Source organism: Schistocerca gregaria, unplaced genomic scaffold (assembly GCF_023897955.1).
Source record: "Schistocerca gregaria isolate iqSchGreg1 unplaced genomic scaffold, iqSchGreg1.2 ptg000281l, whole genome shotgun sequence".
Taxonomy (NCBI): Eukaryota; Metazoa; Arthropoda; class Insecta; order Orthoptera; family Acrididae; genus Schistocerca; species Schistocerca gregaria.
The window spans coordinates 1-20,065 of record NW_026061774.1 but is presented as its reverse complement, the minus strand read 5'-3'; positions in this window follow the sequence as shown (position 1 = coordinate 20,065).

The following is a 20,065-nucleotide window of genomic DNA, read 5'->3' as shown; positions in this document are numbered from 1 at the left end:
CTCTGAAACGGTTGTACAATTCGTCTGCAAAGCTATGTCGCGTGCTGCGGTATGCGGAGACACTAAAAGCACCATAGTAGAACACAGATGAAGCTTCTAAGATGATGTAATAGCCAGTAAGAATTAGTACAATACCAGTTTTAGGTATCGATTATTGACTTTTTAGCTGGCTTTGGTGCCTTGGACATGAGCTAGGACCTTAAGATTCTGCATGAAAGGAGGACTAGCAGCCGAATTGCACGGGAGAATGTGAAAAGTGTTCATATGTAATAAAAACCTGAGAAATCCGTACGTTTTCGTCATTTGTTATCGAATCGACTTAAAGCCAGATCGTCACATTGGCCGCTCTTCTCTCTGAAACGGTTGTACTTATCGTCTGCAAAGCTATGTCGCGTGCTGCGGTATGCGGAGACACTAAAAGCACCATAGTAGAACACAGATGAAGCTTCTAAGATGATGTAATAGCCAGTAAGAGGTAGTACAATTCAAGTTTAAGGTATCGATTATTAAATTATTAAGCTGGCTTTGGTGCCTTGGACATGAGCTAGGACCTTAAGATTCTGCATGAAAGGAGGACTAGCAGCCGAGATGCATGGGAGAATGTGAAAAGTGTTCATATGTAATCGAAACCTGAGAAATCCGTTCGTTATCGTCATATATTACCGAATCTACTTAAAGCCGGATCGTCACATTGGCCGGTCTTCTCTCTGAAACGGTTGTACTTATCGTCTGCAAAGCTATGTCGCGTGCTGCGGTATGTGGAGACACTAAAATCACCTTAGTAGGACACAGATGAAGCTTCTAAGTTGATGTAATAGCCAGTGAGAAGTAGTACAATTCAAGTTTTAGGTATCGATTATTGACTTTTTAGCTGGCTTTGGTGCCTTGGACATGAGCTAGGACCCTAAGAATCTGCATGAGAGGGAGACTAGCAGAAAAGTTGCACGGGAGGATGTGAAATGTGCTCATATGTAGTATTAACCTGAGAAATCCATCCGTTTTCGTCTTTTGTTATCGAATCGACTTAAAGCCTGATCGTCACATTGGGCGCTCTTCTCTCTGAAACGGTTGCCCTTATCGTCTGCAAAGCTATGTCGCGTGCTGCGGTATGCGGAGACACTAAAAGCAGCATAGTAGAACGCAGATGAAGCTTCTAAGTTGATGTAATAGCTAGTAAGAAGTAGTACAATTGAAATTTTAGATATCGATTATTGACTTTTTAGCTGGCTTTGGTGCCTTGGACATGAGCTAGGACCTTAAGATTCTGCATGAAAGGAGGACTATCAGCTGACTTGCACGGGAGAATGTGAAAAGTGTTCATATGTAATAAAAACCTGAGAAATCCGTACGTTTTCGTCATTTGTTATCGAATCGACTTAAAGCCAGATCGTCACATTGGCCGCTCTTCTCTCTGAAACGGTTGTACTTATCGTCTGCAAAGCTATGTCGCGTGCTGCGGTATGCGGAGACACTAAAAGCACCATAGTAGAACACAGATGAAGCTTCTAAGATGATGTAATAGCCAGTAAGAATTAGTACAATACCAGTTTTAGGTATCGATTATTGACTTTTTAGCTGGCTTTGGTGCCTTGGACATGAGCTAGGACCATAAGATTCTGCATGAAAGGAGGACTAGCAGCCGAATTGCACGGGAGAATGTGAAAAGTGTTCATATGTAATAAAAACCTGAGAAATCCATACGTTTTCGTCATTTGTTATCGATTCGTCTTAAAGCCTGATCGTCACATTGGGCGCTCTTCTCTCTGAAACGGTTGCACTTAAAGTCTGCAAAGCTATGTCGCGTGCTGCAGTATGCGGAGACACTAAAAGCAGCATAGTAGAACACAGATGAAGCTTCTAAGTTGATGTAATAGCTAGTAAGAAGTAGTACAATTGAAATTTTAGATATCGATTATTGACATTTTAGCTTGCTTTGGTGCCTTGGACATGAGCTAGGACCTTAAGATTCTGCATGAAAGGAGGACTAGCAGCCGAGTTGCAAGGGAGAAAGTGAAAAGTGTTCATATGTAGTAAAAACCTGAGAAATCCGTACGTTTACGTCATTGGTTATCGAATTGTCTTAAAGCCAGATCGTCACATTGGCCGCTCTTCTCTCTGAAACGGTTGTACTTATCGTCTGCAAAGCTATGTCGAGTGCTGCGGTATGTGGAGACACTAAAATCACCATAGTAGAACACAGATGAAGCTTCTAAGTTGATGTAATAGCCAGTAAGTGGTAGTACAATTCAAGTTTTAGGTATCGATTATTGACGTTTTAGCTGGCTTTCGTGACTTGGACATGAGCTAGGACCTTAAGATTCTGCATGAAAGGAGGACTAGCAGCTGACTTGCCTGGGAGAATATGAAAAGTGTTCATATGTAGTAAAAACCTGAGTAATCCTTCCGTTTTCGTCATTTGTTATCGAATCGACCTAAAGCCAGATCGTGACATTGGCCGCCCTTCTCTCTGAATCGGTTGCACTTATCGTCTGCAAAGCTATGTCGCGTGCTGCAGTATGCGGAGACACTAAAAGCAGCATAGTAGAACACAGATGAAGCTTCTAAGTTGATGTAATAGCTAGTAAGAAGTAGTACAATTGAAATTTTAGATATCGATTATTGACTTTTTAGCTGGCTTTGGTGCCTTGGACATGAGCTAGGACCTTAAGATTCTGCATGAAAGGAGGACTAGCAGCCGAGCTGCACGTTAGGATGTGAAAAGTTTTCATATGTAGTAAAAACCTGAGAAATCCGTCCATTTTCGTCATTTGTTATCGAATCGACTTAAAGCCGGATCGTCACATTGGCCACTCTTCTCTCTGAAACGGTTGTACTTATCGTCTGCAAAGCTATGTCGCGTGCTGCGGTATGCGGAGACACCAAAATAACCATAGTAGAACATAGATGAAGCTTCTAAGTTGATGTAATAGCCAGTAAGAAGTAGTACAATTCAAGATTTGGGCATCGATTATTGACTTTTTAGCTGGCTTTGGTGCCTTGGACATGAGCTAGGACCTTAAGATTCGGCATGAAAGGAGGACTAGCAGCCGAGTTGCACGGGAGAATGTGAAAAGTGTTCATATGTAGTAAAAACCTGAGAAATCCGTCCGTTTTCGTCATTTGTTATCGAATCCACTTAAAGCCAGATCGTCACATTGGCCGCTCTTCTCTCTGAAACGGTTGTACTGATCGTCTGCAAAGCTATGTCACATGCTGTGGTATGCGGAGACACTAAAATCACCATAGCAGGACACAGATGAAGCTTCTAAGTTGATGTAATAGCCAGTAAGAAGTGGTACAATTCAAGTTTTAGGTATCGATTATTGACTTTTTAGCTGGCTTTGGTGCCTTGGACATGAGCTATGTCCTTACGAATCTGCATGAGAGGAGGACTAGCAGAAAAGTTGCACGGGAGAATGTGAAAAGTGTTAATATGTAGTATTAACCTGAGAAATCCGTCCGTTTGCGTCTTTTGTTATCGAATCGACTTAAAGCCAGATCGTCACATTGGCCGCTCTTCTCTCAGAAACGTTTGTACTTATCGTCTGCAAAGCTATGTCGCGTGCTGCGGTATGTGGAGACACTAAAAGGACCATAGTAGAACACAGATGAAGCTTCTAAGTTGATGTAATAGCTAGTAAGAAGTAGTACAATTTAAATTTTAGATATCGATTATTGACTTTTTAGCTGGCTTTGGTGCGTTGGACATGAGCTAGGACCTTAAGAATCTGCATGAAAGGGGGACTAGCAGCCGAGTTGCACGGGAGAATGTGAAAAGTGTTCATATGTAGTAAAAACCTGAGAAACCTGTCCGTTTTCGTCATTTGTTATCGAATCGACTTAAAGCCAGATCGTCACATTGGCCGCTCTTCTCTCCGAAACGGTTGTACTTATCGTCTGAAAGGTATGTCGCGTGCTGCGGTATGCAGAGACACTAAAAGGACCATAGTAGAACACAGATGAAGCTTCTAAGATGATGTAATAGGAAGTAAGAATTAGTACAATACCAGTTTTAGGTATCGATTATTGACTTTTTAGCTGGCTTTGGTGCCTTGGACATGAGCTAGGACCTTAAGATTCTGCATGAAAGGAGGACTAGCAGCCGAATTGCACGGGAGAATGTGAAAAGTGTTCATATGTAATAAAAACCTGAGAAATCCGTACGTTTTCGTCATTTGTTATCGAATCGACTTAAAGCCAGATCGTCACATTGGCCGCTCTTCTCTCTGAAACGGTTGTACTTATCGTCTGCAAAGCTATGTCGCGTGCTGCGGTATGCGGAGACACTAAAAGCACCATAGTAGAACACAGATGAAGCTTCTAAGATGATGTAATAGCCAGTAAGAATTAGTACAACACCAGTTTTAGGTATCGATTATTAAGTGTTTAGCTGGCTTTGGTGCCTTGCACATGAGCTAGGACCTTAAGATTCTGCATGAAAGGAGGACTAGCAGCCGAGTTGCACCGGAGATTGTGAAAAGTGTTCATATGTAGTAAAAACCTGAGAGATCCGTTCGCCATCGTCATTTGTTAACGAATCGACTTAAAGCCAGATCGTCACATTGGCCGGTCTCCTCTCTGAAACGGTTGTACTTATCGTCTGCAAAGCTATGTCGCGTGCTGCGGTATGTAGAGACACTAAATGCACCATAGTAGAACACAGATGAAGCTTCTAAGTTGATGTAATAGCCAGTAAGAAATAGTACAATTCAGATTTAAGGTATCGATTATTGACTTTGTATCTGGCTTTGGTGCCTTGGACATGAGCTAGGACCTTAAGATTCTGCATGAAAGAAGGAATAGCAGCCGAGTTGTACGGGAGAATGTGAAAAGTGTTCATATGTAGTAAAAACCTGAGAAATCCATACGTTTTCGTCATTGGTTATCGATTCGTCTTAAAGCCTGATCGTCACATTGGGCGCTCTTCTCTCTGAAACGGTTGCACTTAAAGTCTGCAAAGCTATGTCGCGTGCTGCAGTATGCGGAGACACTAAAAGCAGCATAGTAGAACACAGATGAAGCTTCTAAGTTGATGTAATAGCTAGTAAGAAGTAGTACAATTGAAATTTTAGATATCGATTATTGACATTTTAGCTTGCTTTGGTGCCTTGGACATGAGCTAGGACCTTAAGATTCTGCATGAAAGGAGGACTAGCAGCCGAGTTGCAAGGGAGAAAGTGAAAAGTGTTCATATGTAGTAAAAACCTGAGAAATCCGTACGTTTACGTCATTGGTTATCGAATCGTCTTAAAGCCAGATCGTCACATTGGCCGCTCTTCTCTCTGAAACGGTTGTACTTATCGTCTGCAAAGCTATGTCGCGTGCTGCAGTATGCGGAGACACTAAAAGCAGCATAGTAGAACACAGATGAAGCTTCTAAGTTGATGTAATAGCTAGTAAGAAGTAGTACAATTGAAATTTTAGATATCGATTATTGACATTTTAGCTTGCTTTGGTGCCTTGGACATGAGCTAGGACCTTCAGATTCTGCATGAAAGGAGGACTACCAGCCGAGTTGCAAGGGAGAAAGTGAAAAGTGTTCATATGTAGTAAAAACCTGAGAAATCCGTACGTTTACGTCATTGGTTATCGAATCGTCTTAAAGCCAGATCGTCACATTGGCCGCTCTTCTCTCTGAAACGGTTGTACTTATCGTCTGCAAAGCTATGTCGAGTGCTGCGGTATGTGGAGACACTAAAATCACCATAGTAGAACACAGATGAAGCTTCTAAGTTGATGTAATAGCCAGTAAGTGGTAGTACAATTCAAGTTTTAGGTATCGATTATAGACGTTTTAGCTGGCTTTCGTGACTTGGACATGAGCTAGGACCTTAAGATTCTGCATGAAAGGAGGACTAGCAGCTGACTTGCCTGGGAGAATATGAAAAGTGTTCATATGTAGTAAAAACCTGAGAAATCCTTCCGTTTTCGTCATTTGTTATCGAATCGACCTAAAGCCAGATCGTGACATTGGCCGCCCTTCTCTCTGAATCGGTTGCACTTATCGTCTGCAAAGCTATGTCGCGTGCTGCAGTATGCGGAGACACTAAAAGCAGCATAGTAGAACACAGATGAAGCTTCTAAGTTGATGTAATAGCTAGTAAGAAGTAGTACAATTGAAATTTTAGATATCGATTATTGACTTTTTAGCTGGCTTTGGTGCCTTGGACATGAGCTAGAACCTTAAGATTCTGCATGAAAGGAGGACTAGCAGCCGAGCTGCACGTTAGGATGTGAAAAGTTTTCATATGTAGTAAAAACCTGAGAAATCCGTCCATTTTCGTCATTTGTTATCGAATCGACTTAAAGCCGGATCGTCACATTGGCCACTCTTCTCTCTGAAACGGTTGTACTTATCGTCTGCAAAGCTATGTCGCGTGCTGCGGTATGCGGAGACACCAAAATAACCATAGTAGAACATAGATGAAGCTTCTAAGTTGATGTAATAGCCAGTAAGAAGTAGTACAATTCAAGATTTGGGCATCGATTATTGACTTTTTAGCTGGCTTTGGTGCCTTGGACATGAGCTAGGACCTTAAGATTCGGCATGAAAGGAGGACTAGCAGCCGAGTTGCACGGGAGAATGTGAAAAGTGTTCATATGTAGTAAAAATCTGAGAAATCCGTCCGTTTTCGTCATTTGTTATCGAATCGACTTAAAGCCAGATCGTCACATAGGCCGCTCTTCTCTCTGAAACGGTTGTACTGATCGTCTGCAAAGCTATGTCACATGCTGTGGTATGCGGAGACACTAAAATCACCATAGCAGGACACAGATGAAGCTTCTAAGTTGATGTAATAGCCAGTAAGAAGTGGTACAATTCAAGTTTTAGGTATCGATTATTGACTTTTTAGCTGGCTTTGGTGCCTTGGACATGAGCTATGTCCTTACGAATCTGCATGAGAGGAGGACTAGCAGAAAAGTTGCACGGGAGAATGTGAAAAGTGTTAATATGTAGTATTAACCTGAGAAATCCGTCCGTTTGCGTCTTTTATTATCGAATCGACTTAAAGCCAGATCGTCACATTGGCCGCTCTTCTCTCAGAAACGTTTGTACTTATCGTCTGCAAAGCTATGTCGCGTGCTGCGGTATGTGGAGACACTAAAAGCACCATAGTAGAACACAGATGAAGCTTCTAAGTTGATGTAATAGCTAGTAAGAAGTAGTACAATTTAAATTTTAGATATCGATTATTGACTTTTTAGCTGGCTTTGGTGCGTTGGACATGAGCTAGGACCTTAAGAATCTGCATGAAAGGGGGACTAGCAGGCGAGTTGCACGGGAGAATGTGAAAAGTGTTCATATGTAGTAAAAACCTGAGAAACCTGTCCGTTTTCGTCATTTGTTATCGAATCGACTTAAAGCCAGATCGTCACATTGGCCGCTCTTCTCTCCGAAACGGTTGTACTTATCGTCTGAAAGGTATGTCGCGTGCTGCGGTATGCAGAGACACTAAAAGACCATAGTAGAACACAGATGAAGCTTCTAAGATGATGTAATAGCCAGTAAGAATTAGTACAATACCAGTTTTAGGTATCGATTATTGACTTTTTAGCTGGCTTTGGTGCCTTGGACATGAGCTAGGACCTTAAGATTCTGCATGAAAGGAGGACTAGCAGCCGAATTGCACGGGAGAATGTGAAAAGTGTTCATATGTAATAAAAACCTGAGAAATCCGTACGTTTTCGTCATTTGTTATCGAATCGACTTAAAGCCAGATCGCCACATTGGCCGCTCTTCTCTCTGAAACGGTTGTACTTATCGTCTGCAAAGCTATGTCGCGTGCTGCGGTATGCGGAGACACTAAAAGCACCATAGTAGAACACAGATGAAGCTTCTAAGATGATGTAATAGCCATTAAGAATTAGTACAACACCAGTTTTATGTATCGATTATTAAGTGTTTAGCTGGCTTTGGTGCCTTGCACATGAGCTAGGACGTTAAGATTCTGCATGAAAGGAGGACTAGCAGCCGAGTTGCACCGGAGATTGTGAAAAGTGTTCATATGTAGTAAAAACCTGAGAGATCCGTTCGCCATCGTCATTTGTTAACGAATCGACTTAAAGCCAGATCGTCACATTGGCCGCTCTCCTCTCTGAAACGGTTGTACTTATCGTCTGCAAAGCTATGTCGCGTGCTGCGGTATGTAGAGACACTAAATGCACCATAGTAGAACACAGATGAAGCTTCTAAGTTGATGTAATAGCCAGTAAGAAATAGTACAATTCAAGTTTAAGGTATCGATTATTGACTTTGTAGCTGGCTTTGGTGCCTTGGACATGAGCTAGGACCTTAAGATTCTGCATGAAAGAAGGACTAGCAGCCGAGTTGTACGGGAGAATGTGAAAAGTGTTCATATGTAGTAAAAACCTGAGAAATCCATACGTTTTCGTCATTGGTTATCGATTCGTCTTTAAGCCAGATCGTCACATTGGCTGCTCTTCTCTCTGAAACGGTTGTACTTATCGTCTGCAAAGCTATGTCGCGTGCTGCGCCATGTGGAGACACTAAAAGCACCATAGTAGAACACAGATGAAGGTTCTAAGTTGATGTAATAGCTAGTAAGAGGTAGCACAATTCAAGTTTTAGGTATTGATTATTGACTTTTTAGCTGTCTTTGGTGCCTTGGACATGAGCTAGGACCTTAAGATTCTGCATGAAAGGAGGACTAGCAGCCGAATTGCACGGGAGAATGTGAAAAGTGTTCATATGTAGTAAAAACCTGAGAAATCCGTCCATTTTCGTCATTTGTTATCGAATCGACTTAATGCCAGATCGTCACATTGGCCGCTCTTCTCTCTGAAAAGGTTGTACTTATCGTCTGCAAAGCTATGTCGCGTGCTGCGGTATGCGGAGACACTAAAAGCACCATAGTAGAACACAGATGAAGCTTCTAAGATGATGTAATAGCCAGTAAGAAGTAGTACAATTCAAGTTTTAGGTATCGATTATTGACTTTTTAGCTGGCTTTGGTGCATTGTACGTGAGCTAGGACCTTAAGATTCTGCATGAAAGGAGGACTAGCAGCCGAGTTGCACGGGAGAATGTGAAAAGTGTACATATGTAGTAAAAACCTGAGAAATCCTTCCGTTTTCGTCATTTGTTAACGAATCGACTTAAAGCCAGATCGTCACATTGTCCGCTCTTCTCTCTGAAACGGTTGTACTTATCGTCTGCAAAGCTATGACGCGTGCTGCGGTATGCGGAGACACTAAAATCACCATAGTAGAACACAGATGAAGCTTCTAAGTTGATGTAATAGCTAGTAAGAAGTAGTACAATTGGAATTTTAGATATCGATTATTGACTTTTTAGCTGGCTTTCGTGCCTTGGACATGAGCTAGGACCATAAGATTCTGCATGAGAGGAGGACTAGCAGCCGAGTTGCACGGGAGAATGTGAAAAGTGTTCGTATGTAGTAAAAACCAGAGAAATCCGTTCGTTATCGTCATATATTACCGAATCGACTTAAAGCCGGATCGTCACATTGGCCGGTCTTCTCTCTGAAACGGTTGTACTTATCGTCTGCAAAGCTATGTCGCGTGCTGCGGTATGTGGAGACACTAAAATCACCTTAGTAGGACACAGATGAAGCTTCTAAGTTGATGTAATAGCCAGTAAGAAGTAGTACAATTCAAGTTTTAGGTATCGATTATTGACTTTTTAGCTGGGTTTGGTGCCTTGGACATGAGCTAGGACCCTAAGAATCTGCATGAGAGTGAGACTAGCAGAAAAGTTGCACGGGAGAATGTGAAATGTGCTCATATGTAGTATTAACCTGAGAAATCCATCCGCTTTCGTCTTTTGTTATCGAGTCGACTAAAGGCCAGATCGTATCATTGTCCGCCCTTCTCTCTGAAACGGCTGTACTTATCGTCTGCAAGCTATGTCGCGTGCTGCGGTATGTGGAGACACTAAAAGCACCATAGTAGAACACAGATGAAGCTTCTAAGTTGATGTAATAGCTAGTAAGAAGTAGTACAATTGAAATTTTAGATATCGATTATTGACTTTTTAGCTGGCTTTGGTGACTTGGACATGAGCTAGGACCTTAAGATTCTGCATGAAAGGAGGACTAGCAGCCGAGTTGCACGGGAGAAAGTGAAAAGTGTTCATATGTAGTAAAAACATGAGAAATCCGTACGTTTACGTCATTGGTTATCGAATCGTCTTAAAGCCAGATCGCCACATTGGCCGCTCTTCTCTCTGAAACGGTTGTACTTATCGTCTGCAAAGCTATGTCGCGTGCTGCGGTATGCGGAGACACTAAAAGCACCATAGTAGAACACAGATGAAGCTTCTAAGATGATGTAATAGCCATTAAGAATTAGTACAACACCAGTTTTATGTATCGATTATTAAGTGTTTAGCTGGCTTTGGTGCCTTGCACATGAGCTAGGACGTTAAGATTCTGCATGAAAGGAGGACTAGCAGCCGAGTTGCACCGGAGATTGTGAAAAGTGTTCATATGTAGTAAAAACCTGAGAGATCCGTTCGCCATCGTCATTTGTTAACGAATCGACTTAAAGCCAGATCGTCACATTGGCCGCTCTCCTCTCTGAAACGGTTGTACTTATCGTCTGCAAAGCTATGTCGCGTGCTGCGGTATGTAGAGACACTAAATGCACCATAGTAGAACACAGATGAAGCTTCTAAGTTGATGTAATAGCCAGTAAGAAATAGTACAATTCAAGTTTAAGGTATCGATTATTGACTTTGTAGCTGGCTTTGGTGCCTTGGACATGAGCTAGGACCTTAAGATTCTGCATGAAAGAAGGACTAGCAGCCGAGTTGTACGGGAGAATGTGAAAAGTGTTCATATGTAGTAAAAACCTGAGAAATCCATACGTTTTCGTCATTGGTTATCGATTCGTCTTTAAGCCAGATCGTCACATTGGCTGCTCTTCTCTCTGAAACGGTTGTACTTATCGTCTGCAAAGCTATGTCGCGTGCTGCGCCATGTGGAGACACTAAAAGCACCATAGTAGAACACAGATGAAGGTTCTAAGTTGATGTAATAGCTAGTAAGAGGTAGCACAATTCAAGTTTTAGGTATTGATTATTGACTTTTTAGCTGTCTTTGGTGCCTTGGACATGAGCTAGGACCTTAAGATTCTGCATGAAAGGAGGACTAGCAGCCGAATTGCACGGGAGAATGTGAAAAGTGTTCATATGTAGTAAAAACCTGAGAAATCCGTCCGTTTTCGTCATTTGTTATCGAATCGACTTAATGCCAGATCGTCACATTGGCCGCTCTTCTCTCTGAAAAGGTTGTACTTATCGTCTGCAAAGCTATGTCGCGTGCTGCGGTATGCGGAGACACTAAAAGCACCATAGTAGAACACAGATGAAGCTTCTAAGATGATGTAATAGCCAGTAAGAAGTAGTACAATTCAAGTTTTAGGTATCGATTATTGACTTTTTAGCTGGCTTTGGTGCATTGTACGTGAGCTAGGACCTTAAGATTCTGCATGAAAGGAGGACTAGCAGCCGAGTTGCACGGGAGAATGTGAAAAGTGTACATATGTAGTAAAAACCTGAGAAATCCTTCCGTTTTCGTCATTTGTTAACGAATCGACTTAAAGCCAGATCGTCACATTGTCCGCTCTTCTCTCTGAAACGGTTGTACTTATCGTCTGCAAAGCTATGACGCGTGCTGCGGTATGCGGAGACACTAAAATCACCATAGTAGAACACAGATGAAGCTTCTAAGTTGATGTAATAGCTAGTAAGAAGTAGTACAATGGGAATTTTAGATATCGATTATTGACTTTTTAGCTGGCTTTCGTGCCTTGGACATGAGCTAGGACCATAAGATTCTGCATGAGAGGAGGACTAGCAGCCGAGTTGCACGGGAGAATGTGAAAAGTGTTCGTATGTAGTAAAAACCAGAGAAATCCGTTCGTTATCGTCATATATTACCGAATCGACTTAAAGCCGGATCGTCACATTGGCCGGTCTTCTCTCTGAAACGGTTGTACTTATCGTCTGCAAAGCTATGTCGCGTGCTGCGGTATGTGGAGACACTAAAATCACCTTAGTAGGACACAGATGAAGCTTCTAAGTTGATGTAATAGCCAGTAAGAAGTAGTACAATTCAAGTTTTAGGTATCGATTATTGACTTTTTAGCTGGGTTTGGTGCCTTGGACATGAGCTAGGACCCTAAGAATCTGCATGAGAGTGAGACTAGCAGAAAAGTTGCACGGGAGAATGTGAAATGTGCTCATATGTAGTATTAACCTGAGAAATCCATCCGCTTTCGTCTTTTGTTATCGAGTCGACTAAAGGCCAGATCGTATCATTGTCCGCCCTTCTCTCTGAAACGGCTGTACTTATCGTCTGCAAGCTATGTCGCGTGCTGCGGTATGTGGAGACACTAAAAGCACCATAGTAGAACACAGATGAAGCTTCTAAGTTGATGTAATAGCTAGTAAGAAGTAGTACAATTGAAATTTTAGATATCGATTATTGACTTTTTAGCTGGCTTTGGTGACTTGGACATGAGCTAGGACCTTAAGATTCTGCATGAAAGGAGGACTAGCAGCCGAGTTGCACGGGAGAAAGTGAAAAGTGTTCATATGTAGTAAAAACATGAGAAATCCGTACGTTTACGTCATTGGTTATCGAATCGTCTTAAAGCCAGATCGTCACATTGGCCGCTCTTCTCTCTGAAACGGTTGTACTTATCGTCTGCAAAGCTATGTCGAGTGCTGCGGTATGTGGAGACACTAAAATCACCATAGTAGAACACAGATGAAGCTTCTAAGTTGATGTAATAGCCAGTACGTGGTAGTACAATTCAAGTTTTAGGTATCGATTATTGACGTTTTAGCTGGCTTTCGTGACTTGGACATGAGCTAGGACCTTAAGATTCTGCATGAAAGGAGGACTAGCAGCTGACTTGCCTGGGAGAATATGAAAAGTGTTCATATGTAGTAAAAACCTGAGAAATCCTTCCGTTTTCGTCATTTGTTATCGAATCGACCTAAAGCCAGATCGTGACATTGGCCGCCCTTCTCTCTGAAACGGTTGCACTTATCGTCTGCAAAGCTATGTCGCGTGCTGCAGTATGCGGACACACTAAAAGCAGCATAGTAGAACACAGATGAAGCTTCTAAGATGATGTAATAGCCAGTAAGAATTAGTACAATACCAGTTTTAGGTATCGATTATGAAGCGTTTAGCTGGCTTTGGTGCCTTGCACATGAGCTAGGACCTTAAGATTCTGCATGAAAGGAGGACTAGCAGCCGAGTTGCAACGGAGATTGTGAAAAGTGTTCATATGTAGTAAAAACCTGAGAGATCCGTTCGCCATCGTCATTTGTTAACGAATCGACTTAAAGCCAGATCGTCACATTGGCCGCTCTCCTCCCTGAAACGGTTGTACTTATCGTCTGCAAAGCTATGTCGCGTGCTGCGGTATGTAGAGACACTAAATGCACCACAGTAGAACACAGATGAAGCTTCTAAGTTGATGTAATATCCAGTAAGAAATAGTACAATTCAAGTTTAAGGTATCGAGTATTGACTTTGTAGCTGGCTTTGGTGCCTTGGACATGAGCTAGGACCTTAAGATTCTGCATGAAAGAAGGACTAGCAGCCGAGTTTTACGGGAGAATGTGAAAAGTGTTCATATGTAGTAAAAACCTGAGAAATCCATACGTTTTCGTCATTGGTTATCGATTCGTCTTAAAGCCAGATCGTCACATTGGCTGCTCTTCTCTCTGAAACGGTTGTACTTATCGTCTGCAAAGCTATGTCGCGTGCTGCGGCATGTGGAGACACTAAAAGCACCATAGTAGAACACAGATGAAGGTTCTAAGATGATGTAATAGCCAGTAAGAATTAGTACAATACCAGTTTTAGGTATCGATTATTGACTTTTTAGCTGGCTTTGGTGCATTGGACATGAGCTAGGACCTTAAGAATCTGCATGAAAGGAGGACTAGCAGCCGAGATGCACGGGACTATGTGAAAAGTTTTCATATGTAGTAAAAACCTGAGAAATCCGTCCATTTTCGTAATATGTAATCGAATCGACTTAAAACCGGATCGTCACATTGGCCGCTCTTCTCTCTGAAACGGTTGTACTTATCGTCTGCAAAGCTATGTCGCGTTCTGCGGTATGCGGAGACACTAAAATCACCATAGTAGAACACAGATGAAGCTTCTAAGTTGATGTAATAGCTAGTAAGAAGTAGTACAATTGGAATTTTAGATATCGATTATTGACTTTTTAGCTGGCTTTGGTGCCTTGGACATGAGCTAGGACCTTAAGATTCTGCATGAAAGGAGGACTAGCAGCCGAGTTGCACGGGAGAATGTGAAAAGTGTTCATATGTAGTAAAAACCTGAGAAGTGCGTCCGTTTTGTCATTTGTTATCGAATTGACTTAAAGCCAGATCGTCACATTGGCCGCTCTTCTCTCCGAAACGGTTGTACTTATCGTCTGAAAGCTATGTCGCGTGCTGCGGTATGTGGAGACTCTAAAAGCACCATAGCAGAACACAGATGAAGCTTCTAAGTTGATGTAATAGCCAGTAAGAAGTAGTACAACTCAAGTTTTAGGTATCGATTATTGACTTTTTAGCTGGCTTTGGTGCCTTGGACATGAGCTAGGACCATAACACTCTGCATGAAAGGAGGACTAGCTACCGAGTTGCACGGGAGAATGTGAAAAGTGTTCATATGTAGTAAAAACCTGAGAAATCCGTCCGTTTTCGTCATTTGTTATCGAATCGACTTAAAGCCAGATCATCACATTGGCCGCTCTTCTCTCTGAAACGGTTGTACTTATCGTCTGAAAGCTATGTCGCGTGCTGCGGTATGCGGAGACACTAAAAGCACCATAGCAGAATACAGATGAAGCTTCTAAGATGATGTAATAGCCAGTAAGAATTAGTACAACTCAAGTTTTAGGTATCGATTATTGACTTTTTAGCTGGCTTTGGTGCCTTGGACATGAGCTAGGACCTTAAGATTTTGCATGAAAGGAGGACTAGCAGCCGAATTGCACGGGAGAATGTGAAAAGTGTTCATATGTAGTAAAAACCTGAGAATTCCGTCCGTTTTCGTCATTTGTTATCGAATCGACTTAAAGCCAGATCGTCACATTGGCCGCTCTTCTCTCTGAAACGGTTGTACTTATCGTCTGAAAGCTATGTCGCGTGCTGCGGTATGCGGAGACACTAAAAGCACCATAGTAGAACACAGATGAATCTTCTAAGATGATGTAATAGCCAGTAAGAAGTAGTACAATTCAAGTTTTAGGTATCGATTATTGACTTTTTAGCTGGCTTTGGTGCATTGTACGTGAGCTAGGACCTTAAGATTCTGCATGAAAGGAGGACTAGCAGCCGAGTTGCACGGGAGAATGTGAAAAGTGTACATATGTAGTAAAAACCTGAGAAATCCTTCCGTTTTCGTCATTTGTTAACGAATCGACTTAAAGCCAGATCGTCACATTGTCCGCTCTTCTCTCTGAAACGGTTGTACTTATCGTCTGCAAAGCTATGTCGCGTGCTGCGGTATGCAGAGACACTAAATGCACCATGGTAGAACACAGATGAAGCTTCTAAGTTGATGTAATAGCCAGTAAGAAGTAGTAAAATTCAAGTTTTAGGTATCGATTGTTGACTTTGTAGCTGGCTTTGGTGCCTTGGACATGAGCTAGGACCTTAAGATTCTGCATGAAAGGAGGACTAGCAGCCGAGTTGCACGGGAGGATGTGAACAGTTTTCATATGTAGTAAAAACCTGAGAAATACGTACATTTTCGTAATTTGTAATCGAATCGACTTAAAACCGGATCGTGACATTGGCCGCTCTTCTCACTGAAACGGTTGTACTTATCGTCTGCAAAGCTATGTCGCGTGCTGCGGTATGCGGCGACACTAAAAGCACCATAGTAGAACACAGATGAAGTTTCTAAGTTGATGTAATAACTAGTAAGAAGTAGTACAATTGGAATTTTAGATATCGAATATTGACTTTTTAGCTGGCTCTGGTGCCCTGGACATGAGCTAGGACCTTAAGATTCTGCATGAAAGGAGGACTAGCAGCCAAGTTGCATTGGAGATTGTGAAAAGTGTTCATATGTAGTAAAAACCTGAGAGATCCGTTCGCCATCGTCATTTGTTAACGAATCGACTTAAAGCCAGATCGTCACATTGGCCGCTCTCCTCTCTGAAACGGTTGTACTTATCGTCTGCAAAGCTATGTCGCGTGCTGCGGTATGTGGAGACACTAAAAGCACCATAGTAGAACACAGATGAAGATTCTAAGTTGATGTAATAGCCAGTAAGAAGTAGTACAAATCAAGTTTTAGGTATCGATTATAGACTTTTTAGCTGGCTTTGGTGCCTTGGACATGAGCTAGGACCTTAAGATTCTGCATGAAAGGAGGACTAACAGCCGCGTTGCACGTGAGAATGTGAAAAGTGTTCATATGTAGTAAAAACCCGAGAAATCCGTCCGTTTTCGTCATTTGTTATCGAATCGACTTAAAGCCAGATCGTCACATTGGCCGCTCTACTCTCTGAAACGGTTGTACTTATCGTCTGCAAAGCTATGTCGCGTGCTGCGGTATGCGGAGACACTAAAAGCACCATAGTAGAACACAGATCAAGCTTCTAATTTGATGTAATAGCCAGTAAGAAGTAGTACAATTCAAGTTTTACTTATCGATTATTGACTTTTTAGCTGGCTGTGGTGCCTTGACATGAGCTAGGACCTTAAGATTCTGCATGAAAGGAGGACTAGCAGCCGAGTTGCACGGGAGGATGTGAAGAGTTTTCATATGTAGTAAAAAGCATAGAAATCCGTCCAATGTCGTCATTTGTTATCGAATCGTCTTAAAACCGGATCGTGACATTGGCCGCTCTTCTCTCTGAAACGGTTGTACTTATCGTCTGCAAAGCTATGTCGCGTGCTGCGGTATGTGGAGACACTAAAATCACCATAGTAGGACACAGATGAAGCTTCTAAGTTGATGTAATAGCCAGTAAGAAATAGTACAATTCAAGTTTTAGGTATCGATTATTGACTTTTTAGCTGGCTTTGGTGCCTTGGACATGAGCTAGGACCCTAAGAATCTGCATGAAAGGGAGACTAGCAGAAAAGTGGCACGGGAGAATGTGAAATGTGCTCATATGTAGTATTAACCTGAGAAATCCGTCCGTTTTCGTCTTTTGTTATCGAGTCGACTAAAGGCCAGATCGTAACATTGTCCGCCCTTCTCTCTCAAACTGCTGTACTTATCGTCTGAAAGCTATGTAGCGTGCTGCGGTATGCGGAGACATTAAAATCACCATAGTAGAAAACAGATGAAGATTCTAAGTTGACGTAATAGCCACTAAGAAGTAGTACAAATCAAGTTTTAGGTATCGATTATTGACTTTTTAGCCGACTTTGGTGCCTTGGACATGAGCTAGGACCTTAAGAATCTGCATGAAAGGGAGACTAGCAGAAACGTTGCACGGGAGAATGTGAAATGTGCTCATATGTAGTATTAACCTGAGAAATCCGTCCGTTTTCGTCTTTTGTTATCGAGTCGACTAAAGGCCAGATCGTAACATTGTCCGCCCTTCTCTCTCAAACTGCTGTACTTATCGTCTGAAAGCTATGTAGCGTGCTGCGGTATGCGGAGACATTAAAATCACCATAGTTGAACACAGATGAAGATTCTAAGTTGACGTAATAGCCACTAAGAAGTAGTACAAATCAAGTTTTAGGTATCGATTATTGACTTTTTAGCCGACTTTGGTGCCTTGGACATGAGCTAGGACCTTAAGAATCTGCATGAAAGGAGGACTAGCAGCCGAGTTGCACGGGAGAATGTGAAAAGTGTTCATATGTAGTAAAAACCTGAGAAATCCGACCGTTTTCGTCATTTGTTATCGAATCGACTTAAAGCCATATCGTCACATTGGCCGCTCTTCTCTCTGAAACGGTTGTACTTATCGTCTGCAAAGCTATGTCGCGTGCTGCGGTATGTGGAGACACTAAAAGCACCATAGTAGGACACAGATGAAGCTTCTAAGTTGATGTAATAGCCAGTAAGAAGTAGTACAATTCAAGTTTTAGGTATCGATTATTGACTTTTTAGCTGGCTTTGGTGCCTTGGACATGAGCTAGGACCCTAAGAATCTGCATGAGAGGGAGACTAGCAGAAAAGTTACACGGGAGAATGTGAAATGTGCTCATATGTAGTATTAACCTGAGAAATCCATCCATTTTCGTCTTTTGTTATCGAGTCGACTAAAGGCCAGATCGTAACATTGTCCGCCCTTCTCTCTGAAACGGCTGTACTTATCGTCTGAAAGCTTTGTCGCGTGCTGCGGTATGCGGAGACACTAAAAGCACCATAGTAGAACACAGATGAAGCTTCTAAGTGGATGTAATAGCCAGTAAGAAGTAGTACAATTCCACTTTTAGGTATCGATTATTGAATTTTTAGCTGGCTTTCGTGCCTTGGACATGAGCTAGGACCTTAAGATTCTGCATGAAAGGAGGACTAGCAGCCGAGTTGCACGGGAGAATGTGAAAAGTGTTCATATGTAGTAAAAACCCGAGAAATATGTACGTTTTCGTCATTGGTTATCGAATCGTCTTAAAGCCAGATCGTCACATTGGCCGCTCTTCTCTCTGAAACGCTTGTACTTATCGTCTACAAAGCTATGTCGAGTGCTGCGGTATGTGGAGAGACTAAAAGCACCATAGTAGAACACAGATGAAGCTTCTAAGTTGATGTAATAGCCAGGAAGAAGTAGTACAATTCAAGTTTTAGGCATCGATTATTGACTTTTAGCTGGCTTTGGTGCCTTGGACAAGAGCTAGGACCTTAAGAATCTGCATGAAAGGAGGACTAGCAGCCGAGTTGCACGGGAGAATGTGAAAAGTGTTCATATGTAGTAAAAACCTGAGAAACCCGTCCGTTTTCGTCATTTGTTATCGAATCGACTTAAAGCCAGATCGTCACATTGGCCGCTCTTCTCTCTGAAACGGTTGTACTTATCGTCTGAAAGCTATGTCGCGTGCTGCGGTTTGCGGAGACACTAAAAGCACCATAGTAGAACACAGATGAAGCTTCTAAGATGATGTAATAGCCAGTAAGAATTAGTACATTACCAGTTTTAGGTATCGATTATTGACTTTTTAGCTGGCTTTGGAGCCCTGCACATGAGCTAGGACCTTAAGATTCTGCATGAAAGGAGGGCTAGCAGCTGAGTTGCACGGGAGAATGTGAAAAGTGTTCATATGTAGTAAAAACCTGAGAAATCCGTCCGTTTTCGCGGTTTGTTATCGAATCGACTTAAAGCCTGATCGTCACATTGGGCGCCCTTCTCTCTGAAACGGTTGCACTTATCGTCTGCAAAGCTATGTCGCGTGCTGCAGTATGCGGAGACACTAAAAGCAGCATAGTAGAACACAGATGAAGCTTCAAAGTTGATGTAATAGCTAGTAAGAAGTAGTACAATTGAAATTTTAGATATCGATTATTGACTTTTTAGCTGGCTTTGGTGCCTTGGACATGAGCTAGGACCTTAAGATTCTGCATGAAAGGAGGACTAGCAGCCGAGTTGCACGGGAGAATGTGAAAAGTGTTCATATGTAGTAAAAACCCAAGAAATCCGTACGTTTTCGTCATTGGTTATCGAATCGTCTTAAAGCCAGGTCGTCACATTGGCCGCTCTTCTCTCTGAAACGGTTGTACTTATCGTCTGCAAAGTTAGGTCGAGTGCTGCGGTATGTGGAGACACTAAAAGCACCATAGTAGAACACAGATGAAGCTTCTAAGTTGATGTAATAGCCAGTAAGAGGTAGTACAATTCAAGTTTTAGGTATCGATTATTGACTTTTTAGCTGGCTTTCGTGCCTTGGACATGAGCTAGGACCTTAAGATTCGGCATGAAAGCAGGACTAGCAGCCGAGCTGCACGGGAGAATGTGAAAAGTGTTCATATGTAGTAAAAACCTGAGAAATCCGTCCGTTTTCGTCATTTGTTATCGAATCGACTTAAAGCCAGATCGTCACATTGGCCGCTCTTCTCTCTGAAACGGTTGT